The sequence below is a fragment of the Ambystoma mexicanum genome, chromosome 10, assembly GCF_040938575.1.
Source record: "Ambystoma mexicanum isolate Mex_15411 chromosome 10, UKY_AmexF1_1, whole genome shotgun sequence".
NCBI classification, from domain to species: domain Eukaryota; kingdom Metazoa; phylum Chordata; class Amphibia; order Caudata; family Ambystomatidae; genus Ambystoma; species Ambystoma mexicanum.
The window spans coordinates 936,194,255-936,219,418 of record NC_090932.1 but is presented as its reverse complement, the minus strand read 5'-3'; positions in this window follow the sequence as shown (position 1 = coordinate 936,219,418).

Here is a 25,164-nt window from a genome sequence, read left to right as displayed (position 1 = left end):
TCAAGCGTTTCCGCTGTAGTTGTTACATGTGGGTTTTATTTAGGTTGAAATAAAGTTCTAGACACATTGACTTGTGGGTGATGGTCAGCCGACACGTGTTTCAAACCCGTATGTACGACGCATGGAGCACTTTCTCCAGAGGCAGCAGCCTCAACTAACTTGATACACGAAATGGACCAATATCAGCCACTGGCTGTGGAACCACAGGGATCATACCCTCAGAATATGTTGCACGGAACACTTTCTCCAGAGGCAGCAGCCTCAACTAACTTAATACACGAAATGGACCAATATTAGCCAGTGGCTTTGGAACCACAGGGATCACACCCTCCGAATACGACGCACGGAGCTCTGTCTCCACAGGCAACAGCCTCAACTAACTTGATACACGAAATGTACCAATATTAGCCACTGGCTTTGGAACCACAGGGATCACACCCTCAGAATTACCAAACTTGCCTTGAGAAAGACCCTCAGGGGTTAAAAACACATGTCAGCTGACCATCACCCACAAGTCAATGTGTCTAGAACTTTATTTCAACCTAAATAAAACCCACATGTAACACCTACAGCGGCAACGCTTGAGATCCTTCCTAAAACAAGGATCCACATACTTACCTAGCAAGATAACCAGGACGCTTTTTCTAATCATTCTGTCTTATACATAGCTTTATCAATCCAAGACTGCCATCTCTCAAGAATGCAATAACCATGCACGTTTCATTGGGGATCAGCAGTGCACTGAAGGTTTGCCTTCTTGAGATTGGAGCATTAGGGCATGTTTACCATTTATCATCAATCAGTATTATGTCCGGTTCAAAAAAGCAAGCAACCCTTCTACCTTCAATGTGATAGTAGAATATGTAATTTCAGATAAAAAGCCCTACACTGCACAGTGCACACAGACCGCGCCACCTAGTAGCCTTCACTGGAAGTGAACATCCAGATCAGATCCACACAACAATGACGTGTTGGTATTCAAATTAGCTAACCTCGTAATCAGGCGGGACGGGGTTGACGGCGCCGTCACCTTTACCGGCGCCGTTAACCCCGTCCCGCCTGGGTTATAATGAGGCCCATTGTTTATTTTTACATAACACCTAATGAATGCTCTTGTTATACTAGCTCTAGTTCTTCCAAGTTGGCACTTATATTTCTTAAATTATGAAGACAATTTTGCTATTGTAATATTACAAAATGAAACCAGATTTATTTACTAACTTAGTTTGTCGATTTACTTTACTCACTATGCAACATTTTTTACTTCACCATCAAACCCTCAAAACATATATTGCTACCACCACAATGTCCTAATAGCTTTATAGACCTCAGGAGGTTCATTATCGCTTTGAATAAGGACCCTTCTCCAGCTAGGGCCTCTGGCCATAACTTGGTGGCGGTCATTATCCTGTGAAAAGGACCCCTCCCTTAGTGTATAAGGCTATAATAAGATACAATGGGCCTCATTACGAGGTTGGAGGTAGCCATGGAGCTATTAGCTATTAGCTCCATTAGCTATTAGCTCCATGGCTGCCTCCAAAACCCTTCGGACTCCTCCCTGGTGAATGGAGCAATTACCGGTCCATTCCGAGGTCGGAGGGACCGGTAATTCCCCATTCACCAGGGCCATTCCCCATTCCCATTTGAGCCCCCATAGGACTCAATGGGAATGGGGAAGGCGCTAATAACGGTACCGCAAATTGCGGTACCGTTATTAGCTCTAGAGTCCCTTTGCTGGTCCCGTCCTTAACTGCTGCAAAAACCAGGCGTTATGGAAGGACCCGCAATAGGAACTCGCAGTAGGGAGGTAAGGGATTACTAGCGACGGTGACATTACCGATGCCGGTAATCCCTTACCTCCCACCTCGTAATGAGGCCCAATGTTATCTTTACTTCAGCACTGCCCTTATGTTCAAGAGAACAGCAGCTCTACCATCAGATTCAGGAGCGTACCACATAACAATTTGACTGGGGTACTTTTAAAACATCACCCAGTGCTGCTAAAGATGAATTCCGCTTTAGCCATCTGTTTGTAATTCCATACCATGCTTTCCCTCTGCTTCTAATATTTGATTAGGCACCAATAGGTAGCTGTATGATATGAAAGTATTTCCTTACCGCCCAATGGGCTTTTAAAAGCATAACCCACATGGCGGGGGCTGCTACTCTGCACCTGTATGAGCATATTTGAAGTACATGATTGTTTTTTTTTCTGAAATGGTGCCAATTCACAATTCAAGCATACATGTGTCTACTAGATGAGTGCCAGTGATTATGTTACTCCCTCACAAGGTCTGAAACCAACCCAGGTATAATCATTGACAGTACCTTTTTAGCAACAGAGTATATATGAAAAGCGTGTCTGTTTAGCAACAGTACTTTCCTGCTGAAAAAAACATCTTTACTTTGCATATAATTTTTTTTAAAAAGGTCAAGATTAGACACACTCGCAGACGGTATTCTGTCGCAGGCATTTTTACCATTCACCATAAATGATATTGTGAGTTTTAAAAAAAGCATGCATAAAACTCTTCTGACCTGCAATGTGATAGTAGCTTAGGCGATTTCACATAAAACATTATACATGGCCGGAGGCACCAATTAACCTTCAATGGAAGTGAACATCCAGATCGCAGTCATACAGCAATGCACTATGGGTATGCAAGTTAGATGGAAAACTTGTTTTTGTCACAAATGAGGAAATGATTCATTGTTTTATAGGACAAGGCTGTCTTATACATATAGAGTGAGAGACTGGGTTCTAGATAGTGAACACTCCTGTGCTGAGCTGCGTATATAATTCTCTTGGTATTGGCCTGTTTGTGCCAGATCACAGGTTTGTAAGAGGCAAACCCAATGCCTCTTGAAAGGGAAAATGATTAGAAGAAGCGTCCTGGTTATCTTGCTGGGTAAGTATGTGGATCCTTGTTTTAGGAAGAATCTCAAGCGTTTCCGCTGTAGTTGTTACATGTGGGTTTTATTTAGGTTGAAATAAAGTTCTAGACACATTGACTTGTGGGTGATGGTCAGCCGACACGTGTTTCAACCCTGTATGTACAATGCACGGAGCACTTTCTCCAGAGGCAGCAGCCTCAACTAACTTGATACACGAAATGGACCAAAATTAGCCACTGGCTTTGGAACCACAGGGATCACACCCTCAGAATATGTTGCACGGAACACTGTCTCCAGAGGCAGCAGCCTCAACTTACTTGATACACGAAATGGACCAATATTAGCCACTGGCTTTGGAACCACAGGGATCACACCCTCAGAATACGACGCACGAAGCTCTGTCTCCAGAGGCAACAGCCTCAACTAACTTGATACACAAAATGGACCAATATTAGCCACTGGCTTTGGAACCACAGGGATCACACCCTCAGAATTACCAAACCTGCCTTGAGAAATACCCCCAGGGGTTAAAAACACGTGTCAGCTGACCATCACCCACAAGTCAATGTGTCTAGAACTTTATTCCAACCTAAATAAAACCCACATGTAACAACTACAGCGGAAACACTTGAGATCCTTCCTAAAACAAGGATCCACATACTTACCTAGCAAGATAACCAGGACGCTTTTTCTAATCATTCTGTTTTATACATAGCTTTATCAATCCAAGACTGCCATCTCTCAAGGATGCAATAACCATGCACGTTTCATTGGGGATCATCAGTGCACTGAAGGTTTTCCTTCTTGAGATTGGAGCATTAGGGCATGTTTACCATTTATCATCAATCAGTATTATGTCCAGTTCAAAAAAGCAAGGAACCCTTCTACCTTCAATGTGATAGTAGAATATGTAATTTCTGAAAAAAGCCCTACACTGCACAGTGCACACAGACTGCGCCACCTAGTAGCCTTCACTGGAAGTGAACATCCAGATCAGATCCACACAACAATGACCTGTTGGTATTCAAATTAGCTCAAAAGTTTGCTTTTGCCCTGTATGAGGAAATTGTGAAAAAAACTGAAAAAGTTGAAAGCACATTAAGAGAAGGAAAATCGGGAAAAATCAAGTTACCTTAAATATATATTGGACACAGTAAAGCGGTCAGTTGTGATCAATACAGTTGCTCAAATTGAGACACATACACCATTCATTTTGTGACAGAAAATCACTCTGGAAAATCCTGAAAAGAAGAAGTTTGCATATGATCAGACTCATATAAATATGAAATGAAAGTGTTTACTTCAAATATACAAATCCTCACTGAGTGCACAGCTATTACAAAGCAATCAGACTACCCCAGCCAAGATCGCCTTGGTTAACTGCAGTCTTTTTTCGTAATCCTGAGAATCCACTCAGGCGTTGCCTGACTGGAAAATAGTTTCTTACTTCATTTCTACATGGTTGATAACTACTGTGTTTTTTGGCAAACATAGTCGACATTATTTAATATGCACACAGTCTAAGTGCAGTGGGTTTAACTGCAGAAGCTGCCAAAAGCCTGTGGTTTTACTCAATACCAAACACATGATCAAATGCAGGAAAAAAAACATAAGTATTTTAACGGCTTTAAGTTTCCGTGCCAGGATGGACTCAGCTGTATGCTGCAGGGAGGTCAGTGTGAGTAACTAACTCGCGACCATAAACCTGATTAATTAAATCATTCCACTCCACTTTGGGACACTGCCGCATCCTTCTTTTCCGAGTTTCCAATTGTTTCTTTGTACAGCATATCCTGCTTGCTGTGTGCAAAGATTCTGCACTCTTCAGCCTGTCAAGACAAGAAAGAAATAGCTGCAACCTTTCCACAGGCTATTTTTCTCTAAGAAAACAGGCCTGGCCGTAGCTGATAACTTAAACTTTGAAAGCCAGGCTAGCTATTAGAAGCCCCTAAATAGTTATTTACAGTCCTTCAAAAGTTGCATAGATTGGACATGACTGATGCCCTTGAAATATCTGCTGTAGGAAAAAATAAAATAAAATAAAACGCAATTCTAATTTTCTTTGCTCATTTCAAACCTTAATGGGCAACCAGGTTTGACTTCCATGGTTCTTGTGGACTTTTTCCTGAATCGTTTTTTTAATCCCAAAAAAACAGGAAACAAGCATTCTCATTCTGCTTCCTGGGCTGGGGAACCTCACACATCAGCATCAAAATCGCTTCCGTCCTGATTAAGCTCAGAAAAGAAATCAAGACCCTTTGCCTCAAGGAGCATCTTCTTCATGACCTGTTAGATACAACCTTCCACCCCAGCCTAGCCGTCCCAGCTCATCATCCCGCCTGACAAGAACACTCTACAACCAACTTCCTTGTAGCTCCCCCCAGCCCTCTCAGTATTGTTACGTGTTCCCCGATAATTGTCCCTGTATTCCCCCAAAATATTTATCTTCTGTTTATTTAGGCAATGCCATACAATAAATACATTACTGAAGAAAACATAGTTCCTAGATAACTGAAGGTAACACTTTATTGGTGTTACACTTGCACTCTATCGGCTGACAGCCTCTCTTTTCCGTTATCTCTTACTCGAGCATTCTTCTTTCCCTATTCTACATTCCAGCATGATATGTCATGCTGCAATGCTACACACCTCCTTTCCTCATAATGCAACACACAACTACAACAACCCCTCCCACAGTTTCTAACTAGGAACAGGAAGAAACACTATGAACAGGGTGCATGCACCCTTGACAACTATATACAATGAAAACACTGCCATACGACAGCCAAACCATGTACATCATCCAATAATACAGTCACCATTCATCCTTCCACTTCATGTACATAATCACTCAATTACCGTTGTTTGTAGCATTGTCTCTGGGGTCTGCCTTTTGATATCTCACCCGCTTTACATTCCTCTTGCCTCCACTTTTCATTCGCCCTGCAATCTCTATCCACAAAGGAGCCCTTGCTCGCCTTGTTCATGTTCCACACTCTCCATTCAGACATCTTGGCAGCACTATACAGACACTCCGTAACCTTTATCGGTTTAGACCACTGACCAGCCTCCTTTTTCACCCAGGGAAGCTTAATATGCACCACTCACCCTCTTCAATTCTGTTCTCTTTAGTCGCCTTGCGCATATCCAATTGCACTTTGTTACTTATCTGCCTCTCTTTGATCCTTCTCTCGTACCACATCCACATCAATCATACATCAACGTGCTCTGCCTACCCAGGGAGAACATATCCTAGTATTTGGTTCCTTCCCTTTGAGCATTTTGAAAAGTGACACACTAGTACTGCTATGAGAGGTAAGCCTTTGCACCACCACAGTCTCCTCAACAGCTCTCTTCACATCCCCACCTTCCGATATTGCTCCACAGATGCTGTTCCTGATCACACAATTGAGCCTTTCACTATACCATTTGTCTCTGGATGGTATATGGAACTGGTACGATGCTGAATGCCATTCCTTTTCAGGAATTGCTCCACTCCCTCTGACACTAGTTGCACTCCATTGTCTGTTATTATCACAGATGGATATCATTCCCTCTGAAAAATAGTCTCAAAGAACCTAATTTCCTTATTACATACATTCTGAACCCAATCTATTTCTACCTACCTGGATAGCATTTCTACCAAAACAATACAAAATTCCAACATTTGTTGACTCCTCACAGGACCCACTATTTCTACCATCACACATTCCCAGGGTATTGTGGCTATAGTCAGAAGACTCATCAGTTGAGTACTGCTATTACATGCCTTCTCTGAATCCTCACATACTGTGAAGTCTCTAACTACCTTCTCCACATCCACATCCATGCCTGGCCACCAATAACCTTCTCTTAATTTAATAACTGCTTTGTTTTGGACACCCCTTGATGCCCTTCATGAGCTACTTCCAATATTTTACTTTTCACACCTTCTGGAGGAATAATGCATGCTCCTCTCAACACTAGTCCATTTTCTATATGCAGCTCGACATAGCATCTTGAATACTTCACATATTTTCTCTCTCCTTAGAGATTCACTACTCACTCCACTTTCTAATCTCTCCTTCATGCCCATCAAAGTGACATTTGACACCATGGCTACATCCCATTACTCCTTGGACACTATTCCTTGACTGATGCTTATCTAGTTCTTTAGTTGTCAGAACTTCTCAACCGCCCATCTCACCGCCAGCAGTTCGTTCTCTATGGTGGAGTAATTATACTCTGCCACCCTACGTGCTCTAGAATTAAATGCTATGGTACATTCCGTTACATTACCATCAATCTGCAGTAACACAGCTTCTATCCCACGATTACTGGCATCAGTGGTAACAACACTTTTTTGTAACATCAAATTTGCTTAAAGCAGGTACTCTGGACAATACCTGCTTAACTTCTTGAAATTCCATTTCACATTTCGAATTCCAGTGAAAATGAACTCCCTCCTTAACCAACATCCATGTTACGAGTCTTGCTTGCAAAATCCAGCACAGATTTGGAGTAATACTCTGCCATCTCAAAAATGATGCTATTTGTTCCTTGTTACTGGTACTGGGGAAACTCATTATACTGCTCACCAAAATCTCTTTAGGCTGTAGCGCTTTTTTTGCAATCACATGGCCCAGGTACTGTATACTTTTCTTGTGAAACTTACATTTCTCCTTACTCAGAGTCATTCCAGCAGACCTTAATACAGCTAACACTCTACTTAACCTCGTGCAATATTCACTTACATCCCTCCATGTATCAGCACTTTGTCCTGGAAGCATAGCACACCCTTTTAGTCATGAAAGAGTTGATACATTACACGCTGGAACACTGCTGCCGCAGCCACCAAGCCAAACAGCATTCTAACACATTGAAATAAGCCCTCATGTGCTATGAATGCCATCAGGTTTTTGTTTTTTTAAGAGGGATGGAGACTAATTTGATGATATGCAGATTTTAAGTCTATAGTGGAGAACACTGCCCTTCACTTATGGTTCCTACCATCTTCATTATGTTAGGTAGAGGATGCCTGTCCGGCACTATACATTTGTTCAATGATCTCAAGTCGATACAATCCTCAACTTCGCATTTGGTTTACACACTACCACCAAGGTGACACCCATTCTGATGATTCCACTTTCTCCATCACCCCTTGTCTCTGCATCACATTCAATTCAGCTTTCATCTCTTCTCTCAGGTATATTGGGACATTTCTAACTTTGTGCACAACACAAATTGCATTCATTTTCATCTTGATCTGATGCACATATCCCTTTGTACACCCTATCACATCTTTAGACATGTCGTTTTGTATCTCTTTGTCATCATTATCCATGTTAATTTTAATATCACATGCATAGACAGTTTATTTATCATTGGGATCCAGTTTTATGTTTCGTCTCTTTTGGTGGGACCAACCAAGAAGTGGATAAGTCCCTTTTGCTGATACATATAGCTTTATTTTCTCGCTCCTGTGCTTGAACTGCACCGGGATCCAGAACCATCCTATCAGTTATATGGTTTTTCCTCCATATTCTATTGGATTGATGTCAATCTCATTCATTGGTACTTTATCAGGATTTTGAACATCAAAGATGTTGTTGATCATCAATATATATTTTGCTCCAGAGCCTATCACCATATCAATCTCCTTTCCTTCAACCTTAATCATGGTCATCAGTTTCTAAGTGTCAGTATCTTCATCTTCAATTGCCCCTATTGTGTCAAACATGTCTTAAACCACACATGTGCGTTATTCCATCTCTTTGGAGAGCTCATTGATGTATTCCGTGCTGTCCATCTTATTCCTGGAACAATTAGTGTAATGTCCTCACCTGTTAAATGTTTTGCACAAGACCCTCAACCTAGGGCATTTGTCACTGTTGGCAAAGTGAAAATAATTGTCACAGCGGAAACACTTTTTTCTTTCTTTTCTTCCACACTGTCCTTTCACATGTGTCTTTTCACTTTGGATTGATTCTTTTTTCCCATGTTCTTGCTCTCAACCGCCAGTAACTCTGAAGTGCTGGTGGCATCTGATTTCTTGACATTGGTTTCAACTCTTTCCTCTTGCTCCTTAACATAATAATGACTCTGTTGAACTTCTTTCGATTGCTTTTAGCCCACAATGCCTCTCTCAACTTGCCATCGTGACATTCTAGCACGAAGTAGTCATGTATTCTTTCATATATGTTCATATATGTTGATCCCAGACTCACAGATTGATTGATTGATGCCAGACCTCTGAGTGCTGTCAAGTATTGTTCTACTGTCTCATTCCATCTTGTTTCCTTTTGCCAAAATATCACTCTAAAATAATGTTAACTTTCTTTTTGTAATGTTTTTCCAGTATTTTGATACATTTCTCATATTCCCACAAGTTTCCCGATTCCTCTACCATAAGAGTGGGTACATTTTCAAATTGGTTATGTCAATAATTTCCCAAGCCCCTTTTCCGCTCACTCGAATAGTTGGGGATAGAAAGCACCTGCATGTAATGATTAAATGTTTTCTTCCACCTCTTCCTGGGATCTGGGGGTCACCTCACCTGTGTTTTCAATAAGAAATTGGGTCGGGGTAGACCCTGCATGGCTTCTCCCTTATTATTATAATACCGTATGCATCAAAACATTATACTGCTCCTTCCTTATTTTTCTACTGACTTACTGTAGCACTGACACAAAGAAGAGTAACACCAAATAACGATTTCTGTGTGAACAAATAATTATTTCTTTGAAAATACTGACACAAAGAAGAAGGGACTCAAATAATGATTGCTATACCAATGTAAACAATTATCAAACAGTCAAGATAACCGCACGTCCCAACACGTTACCTTTTTTCTCGAAACCCTTTTGCTGCTGTCCAGCTCTTCCTGGTGTACGTTGGTGCACGTAGAACATCTAGAGGTCCATTCCTCTAGCTCAGTGACTCCATTACCAATCGCAAGATGCCCGTTCTTGCCTCTTATGACTCAAATGTTGCACTAGTGTAAGGAGAAGCTTGAGCTTCCCAATGTCTCCAACTGCTGCTTCCTTACCCAAGAGGGAGTCGGATGGCACAGAAAACCAGAAGAAGACACCACCGACTCTCAATCTGGGTAATACACAGGGGCACAGAAGGCTGGAGAGGTGCAGCAAGATGAACACATGTGGGCGTCCACAGCTGGCTACTCAGTCGGGCTGCCTGCTGCGCAGCTCGTCACCAGTTGAAGAAAGCACAACTCCTGCATAACTGAACGTAATACTTTATTGGTATTACACTTGTGCCACACCAGCTAACAGCCTCTCTTTTCCGTTATATCTTACTCGAGAATTCGTAATCCCCCATACTACATTCCAAGATGAGCTGGAATGCAACAATTACATTTTATAATACATAATCAAAACACAAAATGCACAATTTTCATTGTGTTATTTAAAACCATTAACCGATTTCAGAAAGTGTCTTGTGCAAGTACCTTACATACAATAATATCCTTGCATTCTCACGACCATACCTAATCCAGTAAATAACAATTTTCATTAAACCTCGTTCAAAACCGGACTATCAATCGTACAATTTAAAAAATGTTGAGACATAATTAGACCCCATGATTACAACACACGATACAAAATGTTAAAATATTTAAAAGGAACCATTAGCTAATATCATGAAGTGCTTACTGCAAATGCATGTTAAATACAATATTCTGCTCTCAATAATTCGACCAAATGTGTTACAATATAAGGCAAATTTCATTAGATCAACTCAGGTCTAAACTAGATTGCAGAAAAATAAAATAAAATGTGTATACATCTTTTTAACCATAGTAAAAACGATATTATAACAGGATATTCTAGATATTGCATTTAGTCCCAATACAAAAGCTTTGCAAGAGAAATGACAACTAAGTTCATAGCTACATTCCCAACTTATATGGCTGAAATGTTCTTCCATAACCATCCAGTGCATGCTTGGAACCCTTATTCATGTACAGTGCTTTATTGTTTCCCAAAGCTACGTTTGTTCGAAGTACATAACCAAAATAAATAATAGTAAAATAAGTCTAGTTGTCTGAAATCCCAGCACAAGTGATGGGTGCATGAGATCTCTGCCATTCATTCTTTGCTGCCTCCAAAGAAAACAAGTTCATGAAAGATTTAGATTAATAAAGGAGCATGCTTATTAGTTTGAATGAGGTCTCTGCTGCTCAGTCTCCTCTTCCATCTGCAGTTGTATTCTCTTATATGCAAAAAATATAAGTGGACACACACTCCTGAATGACATAGGAATGATATATATTTCATGTATAGGGCTTGCAATATCCTCTGTTGATGGTGGCTCGGTGACAGGCCAGGAAGAACACTTTTTTGTTCCTGCATTGTATAACCCATAAATAAAATGGGTGCTGTGGAAAACTGATTTGGAGCACTGGGATCTCTATGGCAGGCAAAGGTGGTGTGATAGGCCACATTCCCCCTATTTATTTATTTTGATATATTCATAAAATATAGGAAAGTGATTATGTTCTAAATAAAAACAAAAAGATGTAAGGAATCTTTGACAATTCATGCAAATACAAATCTAGTATCAAGAAAAAGAGAAATACAAATTATGAGAATACATCTAATAGCAAGAAAAAGAAAATGACATGTAATACATAAAAGAAAATATAAAGCCAACAACAAAAAAACTAAAACACTCACAGCACGAAATATACATTTAAAACACAAATTAAAAGCTAAACACATAATTGTTTTTTTTAATACTTTTTTGAAAGCCATCAACAATCAAAAAAGCAGGATAGTGGAGTGCCGTAAACCCATGGCCAAGATGGCAAAATAGTCAGACAGCCAGCATTTTAGTATACGCAAAACAATTAAATATCCTCTAATCCACACTTAGGACACTTTTATTCTTCATCCCTTATCATTTGCAACAGACCAGTTTGTCTCTTACCTCGAACTCATTAAGGGAACTGTGCACTGCGACTCCAGACCAAAGTCACCATTGTTCATATTCCAGAGTGCTCTCAAGTGGACCATTTGCTAATGCTGGTCATCAAACTGCTTGAGGATTCAGTTCCGATTCAGGTTCCTAACCTTGAAGAAATAGATTGTGCCCACCACTCTGCGGCCAAGACCAGATCCTGATAGGCCTCCATGACCAATATTGATTAATTCCTTGCAGCATCTATTCCAGACTAAGGTTCTTCAGCTGTTGAGATCTAAAGAACTTATATGATTTACCTGGTAAAAGCTTGTGGTAGAGCCCTCTCTGGCATTCTAGCTATACTTAACGAGTCTTGCTTATTACCTACCTCTTTTGATAGTTCCTGAGCACTGTATCCTTTGCTCCATGATACTGTTGATCTGTAGTGTCTCTTCACCATAGAATTATTGACCACAAAGCCGCTAGATCCCGCGCTCTATCCGTGTCTATGCAGTCGGTGGAGGTGTTGATTTGGAACATTAATGGGACAAAAAATCTTATTAAATAAACATATTCCAATCCTGAAGTGTTTATGCAAGCAAGCAACTAATGTCACATCTTTGTACAACAGAGCATGATAAACTAGGACAAAGATATAGCTCAGGCCTGGCCCATAGAGGCTGTTGCACAACAATCCTGATTAGTCACAAGATCGCTTTTATAGCAGAAAATGTCATGTGGGACTAAGTTGCATGAGGATGATTAAGCTAGATGCTGATATCAGTTTCTGGGAAATTTGGCTCAAAGCCTCTAATATAGGTTTCTACATACGGTCCCACTCAATTTGACACTGCTTTGATTGAGGAGTTGAATCTGAAGTAGTTTGTAGATGCCACCATTGACACTTCAAGCTCCACTGATCTGAGATACTTCAGGCAGGACATTGGCCAGATTATTGTTGGAGGACTATGGGTGGGCTAGTGGACATATGGCAGTTATAGCACCAAATGGGTTGAGATTTTCCTCTGGATGCAGCTAATCTATTTGGGAGAGTCTCAGACGATTCCCTCACAGTTTTAAAGCACTATTCTGTGGCTATCCTAAACCCACCACAACAATAAAAATACACCACTTCCCTGTTCAATCATACATTTTTGGGGAATGCCTTATTGCGATTGTTAGGGAGAGAGCAATACATAAAGGCATTTATTATAATAAATCAGCCCAACCAAAACTTCAGGCTTTGGGAACGTCTGTTAAATCTCTGGAATCTTCCTACATTCAGAGTAAATCACCTGAATAGCTTAGAAAACACACACATTTGAAATATTAGTCTTATAAGCTATGTACCATTGAATTCCTTTTTGACCATGCAAAGGTGGGTTGCTAGTTTTATGAGCAGGGACACACATCTGGTTGAATCCTAGCCCATTTAAGAAAACAAAAGCAACTGTAACACCATTTACCCCCTATATGCATGTTACAAGGCCTTATACATACTGATCAAAGACTTATTAATAACATGTTACTCTCATTTTATAAAGAGATTTATTTCCACAAAGCTACCTAATTGTGAGTTTGATTGAATAGTGTACTTTTAATATTTTATTCACCCTCCTTCCTGGCTGTGATGAAGCACTGGTCGATCCGATTTTGGAGTCAAAACACAAAGGTACAATTAAGTGTCTAAAAAATAGAAAAGCTCTATGCCCAGATGGTTTTATGTCTGAATCTGATAAGCAATGTTCAGATGTATGTATGCCCCATCTCATCAAAACTTCTATCAGGTTCTTATCTCAGCCTCTCGCCCAGACATGATCCACCAATCCCATATTTCTCTAATCCTAAAGCCTGACACAGACCCACTTTATCATTCTATCTCCCATCTGAACACTGATCTTAAAATTCTTGTGAACATTTTTGCTGATAGGGTTAAAAAAAAGCATATGCCAGATCACACATAGAGACCAGGATATGCTATCGATTGTATGACCTCCAAGCAACTAAGACATATAATGCATATCATCCATCACAGTAAAATAGAAAAAAGGCTCTCCTATTATAATCTCGATTGACGCCCGAAAGACATTTAACTGTGCTGAATGGCCTTTTCTATGCCAGTTTCTATTACCTTTGACTTTCTCTCCAGTTTTATGTCTTGGATTTTCCCATTATATCAGCTGTTCACTGCCCATGTTTCTACCAGCAACCTTCAATCCAAGACTTTAATTTAATGCACAGGACTTTCCAGGGGTGCTCATGTCCCCTTTTCATTTTGCCATGGGCTTGGACCCTTTGCTATAATGATTAGGTCAACCTCAGTGATTAGGAGGCATGCCACTTTGGGATGCATAGTGTAATCTGCTCTTTGCGAATAATGTTTTGATCACACTCTCTGCACTGGGTTACGAAAGTTCTGCTTCTGACAGAGGAACATGGGTCATGTTCTGGACATGAAATTAACTGCTATAAGATTGAACTGCTGCCATTAACTCATAGGGATCCCTCCACTGACTTGCAACAAACACTGTACCTAAAATACACAGACACACTTAAATATTTAGCTATAGACCTTCACAAAAATCTTCGACCAAGTAGTCATAATACGTTTTGACAATTTATGGAAGAAGCCAGAGATTGACCTCTGCAAATGAGCTGTTCCCTTTGTTCCTTTTTCTGGAGGAGTATCTCTATTTAAAGTGATCACAACCCATTAAATTACCTCTTTAGCTTTATTCCATTTTACCTGGAAGCAAGTTATTTTCAAATATTAGAGAGATGGTTGAGTAGGTTGTTTTATACTAGCTACAAAGCACCACTTAATTTGACAGAAATTGATAAGAATCGCATTAAGTAAAAGTCATGCATCTCCAACTTAAAAATATATATATGTGGATCACTATGCTGGCTCAGGTGCAAGCAATGAAATTGATGGTTCAGAATTCCCTGGCTGGGACAGGTAAGAGTTTTAAGCTTTAAAGTGGTTGGTCTACTCGGCTCCCTCCCTTCCAAAACCTTATTTTGGATTAATCTACAAATGTATTCATGTCTATTTACATGCTCCTTGATTGTTCACCATATCTTCCACACACTGCAGAAACTTCAACAAGCAATAGAGCAAGTCCCAGATTTTCCTCTGTCAGTCTGGTACACTCTCCTATTAAGTTTTCAATAATGTGTATCCTTCTTCCTGGTAAACTCTCCTGCCAGGACTTTCTTGACTGGCTTATATGTATTTGGGTGCGGGTCTGAGGTACGCAATTCTTATGCCTGGTATACTCTCCTGTCAGGGCTTATTTCCAAGGAATTAACTTTGCTTCTTTCTCAACGATCAAACAGTGTCAAGATTGGCTATGTGCTTTTTTTATATATTGGGTCCTCGACCCGTTCTCATCTGCCTTTGTTTCGCTTAACAAATGTCCCATGTCCCATCTCCCCTGTTTGTGCTCACCAAGTTCCCACAATTCTGTTCTACCACTACTTGATAAACGCCACGAAGCGCCCTGGCATCCCAACTTCCCTCTGTGGTCTCACCAGCTTCAATCAGCGGCCTCAGCGTCCTTCACAGTCTTCGGTTCTCCCAGTGACTTGTTCCCTGGTCTGACAGGCGTCTTGTCAATTCTGTGGTTTCCGTGATGCTTCGGACTTCCCTTGGCAGCCGTGTCCACTCACAGCATTCACACGGCCTTCGTCCCGCTTCCGAGCTTTCCCTGATGGCACCTCCAGGAGTTTCCTCACTCCACGCTGCTGCTTGCTTCTATTGGGTTTCCCGAAACGCATCAGGAGTAGTGAGACTCCATCTTTTCCAAAGCTTTTGAATGTCCCAGCACCTATCGAATTCTTCAAACAACTAAAGTACATCTCTTGCTTCTCAGTCTCAGCAATCTTCGTTGCTCTAGTCCTCCTCCTCGTCTCAGTATTGTCAAACATTTTCTAATAAGGATATGAAAGAGTTCTGCTATTAGTCATGACTGGATGTTCTTGTCTAACATTACAATATACCATGGAGGATTGTGGAATTACGGGGGGTGGTCAGGCAAGGGGAGAAGGGGACACCATGTTCTACCTAACGAGTCCAATTCACTCCCATGCTGACTCTCCCCTCATGTTGTCCTCCCTCAGATAGCCTCCCTGAAGTAACAACAGACCAGCGTAGTTCTTCAAGTTAGTTTATTAAGTCCAGTAAAATATAAAAACCCCAAATGCCGCTCATTCATCTATGAGGCAAAGGTAAGATATGACACAGCAGTTGACCAACTGTCACCAAGCGGACAGCATAGCCTCGGTACGTGCGATGTACATTCCAATAGAACACAGGGATTCCATCACCTGCACCGAAGAGAGGATACCACATACGTTCCTCCTTATGGGTACCCATAACAATAGGATTGCAGAACAAAAAGTGGAGTGAAACACAATGATGTGAATATATACAGTAGGAACAAGGGAACTGTTACAGTGTCAAACAAATAGATGAAAACACTGGGATACACATTACTAAGCAGAACAGCAGAAGAATGCTCAGGTTTCACTACTGGTCACTTGTAAAGTTCATAGTCATCAAATGTAATCAGACTTTCTCTCATGAGTCCTGTAATCCCTTCACCTAATGCATGCCCAACTGCCCCACTCATGTCCCTCTCGATTTCAGTGGATTGAATGCTCCCACATGATGCACGATTGAATGTGGTCCTCTGTTCCCCAATGGTGCTCTATTCCCCCATCGCACTCTATCTCATTGTCGGGTGAACCTTCCTTGAACCGATCATCCACTAATGCATTGTAACTTGAACTCTCCTTGGCACGTTCCCTTACTTCGAGATGCCTCACAACTGCAACACAATTCATGCTCCAGCATTTACCATCACAGGTCATATATGTTTCTCGCCTACCTTTATAACTTTTATGGGTTCAAAGTATTGTGAGCATCCTTTCGGTACTCTGAATGGTTTTTTGATCCTCACAACATCACCCACACTTATTGCTAGATTCATCCCCAAACATTCATGCTTCTCCACAACACAGTTGTCAGTCAACCAATTAGGGTATTGATTAGAGCGCATTCTCCTTCTCCTCATCATTTCGAACAGTGTAACCTTTGTCAACACGTGTAGTGTGTCGCATTGAGCCATCAACATTTCACGCAATCCGTTTTTCCATTCCACAACATTTGCTCTAGACAACAGGATAGACTCCTTGTTTATCCGTTTGGTGCTTTCGACCAAACGGTTTACCCTAAGGTTATATAAAGCTGTACAGTGGTTCTCAATACCATGTTGTTAGAGATACTGCCTCATTTCATTCGAAACAAACTGAACACCATTTTCAGATATGATAATCTTGGGATACCCTTGCAAACAGCCACTCCAAATAATCGATCACAATGCTGGTTGAGATGCTTTCCACAAATTCCACCTCAAACCACCTCGAGGCATAGTCAAACACAACTGTGGCAAAAATGCTCATAGGGCCCATGAAATCCATGGCAACCTCCTCCCAAACCTTCTCTGGAATATCCACACTGCCGATCTCCACCTTCGGAGTTTTGAGGGATTTGTCACTCAGACAGCAAGTAATGCACAACCCCACTATCTCATCTACCACGGCATCCATGCCCGGCCACCAAAACCCAGCCCTAAATCTCCTCTTAGTTAAACATTTGCTCCAGTGTCCTTTGTGGGCTTGTTTAGTGAACTCACGCCGAAGGGAAAAAGGGGTAACTAAACTCTCAACATGAGCTTAAACCCACTCAGAACAGCTCAATTCATCCCTCAATTTATAGTACAGAGATCTCATGGATTGATCCGACTTCCAACCCTTCTTCATGCTTTTGATTGCTAACCTCATCTCATGATCCTCACAAACAGCGTTCAACCAAACCTTCTCCAAAAAAACATTGCTGACTGTCCCTTTAATCTGCACAATCGACTCATCACATATATCAACTACGGGGTCACCACCATTTAAAGGAGCTCTATGCAAGCAGTCAGCTACAGCGCTACAATGTCCAGGAACATACTCAACAGTGAAATTGAAACTCTGCAGGGCCGCTAACCATCTGGCAATCCTGGGGGTCGCCAACCCTGAGCCCTTCTTAGAAAACAAATGTGTGAAGGGCGTGTGATCACTTCTGAGCTTGTAAGGTAAACCCCAAATGTATGTCTTAATGTACTTAGAGGCCCAATAACATGCAAGACCCTCTCATTCGATCATGGAATATCTAGTTTCTGTATCCGATAATGATCGGGATGCGAATGCCACAGGTACTTCTTTACTGTTACTGATCTGACTTAACACACCCCCCTCTGTCTCCTCACCCCCCGTGACTCCATCTCTACCTCTCTCTCCTACCTTGGCTGGCTTCCCTTTCACTCCCAACTTAAATTCCAATTCCTATGCCTTGTCTTCAAATCTCTCCATGGTCTTGCCCCCCTTATCTCTCCTCCCTTCTCTCCTTCTACTCCCCTCCCGTTCCCTTCGTTCCACTGACCATTTCCTCCTCACTTCACCCCCACCCCCCTGTGCCTCCTCCCGTTTTCGCTCCTTCCAACTCTTAGCACCCCTACATTGGAACTCCCTTCCTCTTGATATCCGTTCTTCCCCCCACCTTCACCTCATTCCGCACTTCCCTTAAATCTCTCCTTCTCCATTCCCCGCCTTGAAATCCCTCCCCCTTCCACCTCCCCCCCTTCCCACTCTTATCCCCAACTTTCCCCCCTCCCTTCTCCTACCTTCCCTCCTCCACCCTCCCCCTTCCTCATCCTTCCCTCTTCTTCCACTCCCCCCTACCCTGTCCCTCTCCCCGTCCTCCCTATCTCACTCAGTTAATTGCTCTTCACACTGTTTTATTGCTTGATCGATTCATATTATAATTGCTTCACTGTTTGATCGTTCATGTTTCATGTATTGTTGTTTCATGTACAGCGCTTTGGCGTAAGGCGCTTTATAAATAAACAAATACAAATACAAATACAGTATCAAACCTATGTAAAGTAGGGGCATTAGCTACTCCTTCATTCAACCTCCTGAAAGCCCACTCCGTCTCATGTCCCCAAAGAATCTCCTTCTTTTCCTTCAACAAGTAGCGTACGGGCTGACTCTTCACAGCCAAATTCTACACAAATTTAGAATAGAATTCTATAAGGCCTAAGAAAGACTTCAATTCATCTTTTTAGATAGGGATTTAACTTTTAAAATGGCCTCCACCATATCAGGACGTGGTTCCATTCCATCCTTAGTAAGCATGTGAACTAAATAAGATACCTGCTGCAGCTTGAACTGGCCCTTTCCTATTTTGACAGTCAACCCTACACTGTCCGATCTCTGTAACACTTCATAGCATCATGCTCACTCTCATTTCTAACACCGATCAAGATGTCATCCTGGAAGTATTTCACCTGAGGTACATCCCCCAACAGATCCTCTGTTATTTTTGGGAAAACTGCAGAAGTCAATGCCAACCCAAAAGGCATTTTCTTGAACTGGTAGGCACCCATTGGGGTGATGAAGACTGTTAAAGGGCCTGATGAGGGATGTAGGTCTAACTAGTAGTATGCAGACAAGGGATCCAGGCTACTTTACGGTAGGCAGTGAAAAAGTCGAAAACATTAAGTCGAAAGACATAGGGCCTCATTCCGACCCTGGCGTTAACCAAGGCGCTATTAGCGCCTTGGTTGACGCCGTTATTTGTCCGACTCCGCCATGATGAATGGCGGAATTACCGCCCCATTCCAAGGATGGCTGGGGCGGTAATTCCCCATTCACCATGGGCCCTTCCCCATTCCCATTTTTGGCCCATAGGGCTCAATGGGAATGGGGAAGGCGCTAATTACGGCACGGTAAATTACGGTGCCGTAATTAGCTCCTAGGTCCCTTTGCGGGTTGGTTTTTTAACGCCTGCAAAAAGCAGGCGTTAAGTACCAACCCGCAAAGGGAACTCGGAATAGGGTTACCGGTGACCTTAACCCTTACCGCCCTACTCGGAATGACCCCCATAATGTCGAAAAGAAAAATGTCAAAATTTTTTTTTTAAATGTTTCATTTTTTTATTTACATGTATTTTTTGGGTTCCGCGAGTAAAAAAAAGGGGTAAAACAAAAACAAAAAAAGGGGGGTTTGGGGGAACCCCCCCATTTCGAACAAAAAGCAATTAAAAATAGACATTTGAATTTTTTTTTCTCAATTTTTTTTTCGTCCTTATGACTTTCGACATAATGGGCCTCATTACGACCCAGGCGGTAAGGGGTTAACGGCGCCGTAAAAGGTTGCGGCACCGTTAACCCCTTACCGCCTAATTACGAGGTCCCTTTGCGGGTCCCTACCTTAACGGCTGGTTTTTTCCAGCCGTTAAGGATTGGACCCGCAAAGGGACCTTGGATGTAATTACAGTACCGCAATTTGTGGTACCGTAATTACCGCCTTTCCCATTCCCATTGAGCCCTATGGGGGCAAAAATGGGAATGGGGAAGGGCCAATGGTGAATGGGGAATTACCGCCCTGCCAACCTTGGAATGGGGCGGTAATTCCGCGATCCACCATGGAGCAATCGATACCGGCGTCAACCATGGCGCTAATAGCGCCATGGTTAACGCCTGGGTCGTAATGACCCCCAATGTCATTCGAATTTATCACTATAAACCGTACTTTACCATTCTGCCTCTTCCATGGTCATGAGCATCTCACTAACCTTGGCCAACGGATTCCTGTTGACTCAAATAGACTTGTTTAAGTCTCTTAAGTCTACACATAGGGCCTCATCACGAGCTTGGCGGTAACCCTTAAATGCGGCAGTAACGCTATTACTGCCGCATTCAAGAGTCTGCCAAATCACGCGCTAGGTGGATTTAACTCCAGCTCTGAGCTGGGGTCAAATCTGCTGTGATTTTGCTGATTTTTGGTGCTATTACCACCAACGGTATTACCGCTGGTGACAATAGCGCCGAAAATCGGCAAAATCACGGAAATAGCGCCGAACATTCACCATTGGGCCTAATGGGGAATGGGAAATTCCCGAATGGGCCCAAATGGGAATGGGGACTTACCGTTCCGCCAAACCCATGATGCGGCACTAATAGCGTCGGGGGAGGTTTGGAGGTAGGGCTAATCCCAGCGGTATTACCGCCCAACTCGTGATGAGGCCCATAGTCTAATCCGATCATCAGGTTGTTGTGTGACAACAATTGGGGACAACCACTCACTGCTCTGTTTGGTTTCAATTTAACCCTGCTCACACAAACCACGAAGCTCATCCCTTACTTTCTCTCTGGCTCTTAAAGGGAGATTCTGCACTTTATGCACACATGGCCTTGTCTGAGAAGACAACTGGTTTTTATGGCAGTATCCCTTCAATTTCCCTACACCTCGCCTAAAAACCTGCATGAATCTGTATCCAACCTCCTGCTCTGTTCACACACACAGATGTCACTTGTAGCTCTTTACCAGGGTGCAATTCAAGCCCAAGCTTACCTTGGTGGCGCCACCCCAATAAATATTCACCCTTAACTGCCACATAAAGCTGTGCCCTTATGTGTTCAGCACCATAAGCAATGTCACCCCACTCAAAGCCCATTATGTCAATCTTCTCTCCTCTGTATGCTCTAGGTCTTATGTCAGTCATGTGTAAAACATGACCCTTATCAACCCAGATTTCCTTGTACTTTGTCTCAGAAATTATAGTCTAGGGGGAACTCAAGTCAGCTAATGCTTTTACTGAGCACCCAGCCACTATGATCTCAACTTCCTGAGGAACATACTCTCCTTCCTCATCCTCCTTAATTTCCTTAACTTCCTCCACAATATGAACAGTTTTGTTGCCCACTCTCATTTTTCCTCCCCCGCATACTGGATTTGTCTTTCACCCTGCTGGGACTTGCTGGTGAGTTGGCACAACTTGGGGAAATGCCCCATTTTACCACACCTCCTGCATTTAACTCTCATGGTCGGATATTCTTTTCTGTGGCATTCTTTGGCATTTTTTTTCGAACCTAAACCTAGTATTTTGCCCCTTGCAAATGTCTTGTGCAACTGTGTTGCTACCACTTGCTGTCGAGAACTGATTCCCCCGCTCATCCCCCTTGCTGCTCTGTTGTTTTTTCTCACTGCACACACATTGGCATCATCAACACCTAGTTCATTGTCTCCCACATTTTCAGCAATAGCATGCATTAACTCCTTATTCCCTTTTAGAAGTAACCTCCTTCAGACAAATACTAGCTAATTCAATTCCTTTACCAATTGCCAGTGCTTCCTGTAGCGGTGGGATCTTCACCTGCCACATGAGTTCCTGAATTTTTGAGTTTGACGTGTGCATCATTAGCTGATCCCTAATATATGTATCATTCCTCCCCATGAAATCACAAGATGACAATAGTACTCTAAAATCTGCCACAAATGAGTCCACCGCTTCCCCCACTCCTTGTTTCCTCGGGAAAAATGTGTATCTTTCCAACACAATGCTAATATGCTTCCCAAACTGCACCTGTAATTCTTTCATGGCCTTGCCATACAGCCCCTTCCCATCACCTCTGCCTTCATTCATTTCACTATCTTCCACAGCATCAGGCAATTTGTGTATTATTCTCACTGCTTCTGCCCCTAAGCAACACATCAATGTAGAGAGTTTTCGCTCATCAGAATATCTTTCACCTCCTGCAGCAACAAAGTAAAGTTAAAATACATCTCTCCAGTCTTCCCAAGGAATTTGTGGTTCTCATTGTTTGCCCAAAAACTTGGGTGGTGGCCCAAGATTCAGCATGGTTATATCTCCTTTACGAAAGGATGACCACTATTACTAAGCTGACTTAAAACAGGAGACTCTCTTACTGCCACTCACCGATAGAGCAGCAAATGTCCAGTACAATATCAGAAATATGGCAATGAAACGTGGAGATGGTTAAAAATCCAACTGAGATACGGATATGCAAAGAAATACACCTCAATGCACAGATTTCCTTCCCAGATGAGGAAAATGAAATGTGCCTGACAAACAAATGGCATCCAGCATAGTTTAGCACAAATGTCCAAGTGCTGCCAATTCCCAAAATGGCAGTGGGATTATTTACAGATGATGCTCCGAATGTCTGACCGTATAACTTCCCTTGAGACCAGCCAGTTGCTGCCTACCCCTAAAAAGGCTGTAATCAATCATACTGCGCACGCCTCTCTTGTGAAGTAATATTTACAATTAATTATGCCCCGGCGTAGATAATGTTGATGCCCACCACTGGGCGAGCCAGCGTGCAGCACTACCAGCTGCGGTGGGCACTCCCTGTTAGGCATTCCTCACTTGTCCTCGTCGGGAAGGAAATCACCCCTCTGCCCAAACGGATCAGCCACTCCTCACTTAGATAAACGGAATGCTGTCTCTGTCCCCACCAATACTACTATGAGGTGGAGACTGTCTGCCACCTGTAGACAAGCTGTCTCACTTCCGGTGCGATATATCTCCTCTCACGGCAGCTTCTCAGGTGATTGTGTGGTATTACGCACCTCCACCATACGGGTACACCAATTGCCGTTACACTGCACAGCCGATGACTCCAGCTGCTCCCCGGCTCCACAGACCTCTGATACCTTAGAGCTGGGTTATGTGCCAAGTGCCACTCCACGGAAACGTCTCCTTTGCAGCAATACCTGGGATGAGCTGGTGTGGAACAGAATATAGGTGAAGTTCAAAACTACTTCACCAACCTGAGGCACCAGATACCAAAAATGTGGGGTCTTCTCGTCGCCAATCGTGAAGTAACGACAGAACAGTGTAGTGAAGTTCTTCAAGTAAAATATAAGACCCCAAATTCTGCTCATTCATCTATGAGACAAAGACAAGATATGACAAGGCAATTAACCAGCTGTCACCAAGCTGACATCATAGCCTCGGTGCGTGTGCTGGACGTTCCAATAGAACACAGGGATACCTTCAAACACACTGAGGAGAGGATACTACACTCCCTTAGCATCAGGATCAGGTAGCTTCTACCTTTCTCTGGCCCCATGGCGAGAGACTTTCCCCAGGAATGGAGTGATGACATCCCAGATTCATCATAAATGCCTGAACGATCTGTTACAGAAGACGTGGGCGAGAGAGTTGGGCTTGAACTTGAGCCGTGGCTCTGGATTAGGGTTTTATAGAGGGGCATAAGAGCTCTAGAGATGCAAATAGAGAATTCATCTCGTACAATATATTACATAGAATGTATTCATACACAATAAGGGTGGACAGCTTCGACGTGCTGCTTTCCCAGTGGTGTTAACAGGGCTGTGGACAGGATGGCACTTTTGTGCAATCCCTTTGGGACTGCAATGGCATTCGTTTATTGTGGTTTGGTATTTCTTTGTTAAACAGAAATGTTCTTCCTGATACCTCCCCGGAGTTAGCGTGTCGGGAATGGACATGTCTCTGATCGCCTTCTGGGACCTGATGGAAGATGGAGAGGTTAAGCTTTAGCTGACAAAAAAACATTGGGGCTCATTACGAGTTTAGTTTTCATGTGGGCAAACAATTCATAACTTTAATGGACACATCTAGGATCTATTTAACCTATTAAATCCATAAAAACATGGCTTAATAAGCCCAAACATAAGCATGTTTATTTAGCAGCATCTGCATTACTCTAAATATGGTTTGTTACCCCAAAGCTAACAAATCATTACATTTGGAAAGATGGCTTGGAGGACATCAGGGAAAGATCAACCATGATAACATTTGTGATGAAAATGGCATATTGATTAAGATGATTGCAAACAATAAAAAGGCTGGTCAATAAATACCATTACAAAATGGCTGTATTTCTTCCTGATGATATGCAACATTGCCTCTATGGACGGGCCAGCAACGCCAAGTAATGTTAGACATTTCCAATTGGTCCATAGATGAACAAAATATACAGAGATGAAAGTGATGAAGCTGAAGCTCCGGGAATACGTTGGCCAGCATCATCTTTAACTGTAAGGTTGGTTTGCTACATATGATCCAACAGTAAATAAAGGTTATGAAATGAGGAGTCCACATCCCAAGTTCTTAAATTCTGGCGTGCCAGAAGAAGAAAATTAGTAATGAGAGGGAGGAATGTCCTCTGTCTGATTGGAAGAACATTCTTAGATTGGCAAGCTGACAATAAAATAAAGCCATGCTGTCTATCTACAACAGAGCCAGATGTGACATTGATGAGCTCGTGTGCTCCACAGGCATCAGAAGACATCAATGTGGCAAAGAAGTGGTGTGCTTCTCATGTAGGATCTAGTGGAAGAGAGAGTAGCATCCGAGGGAAAAAAAGATCCTCGCTCATTTCAAATAGAGTTCTCAAATGGTGGACTATAGGTTTCTTCATTTTTGATGGGCAAAGGAATAGAGCTATCTACATGAAGGCTCTA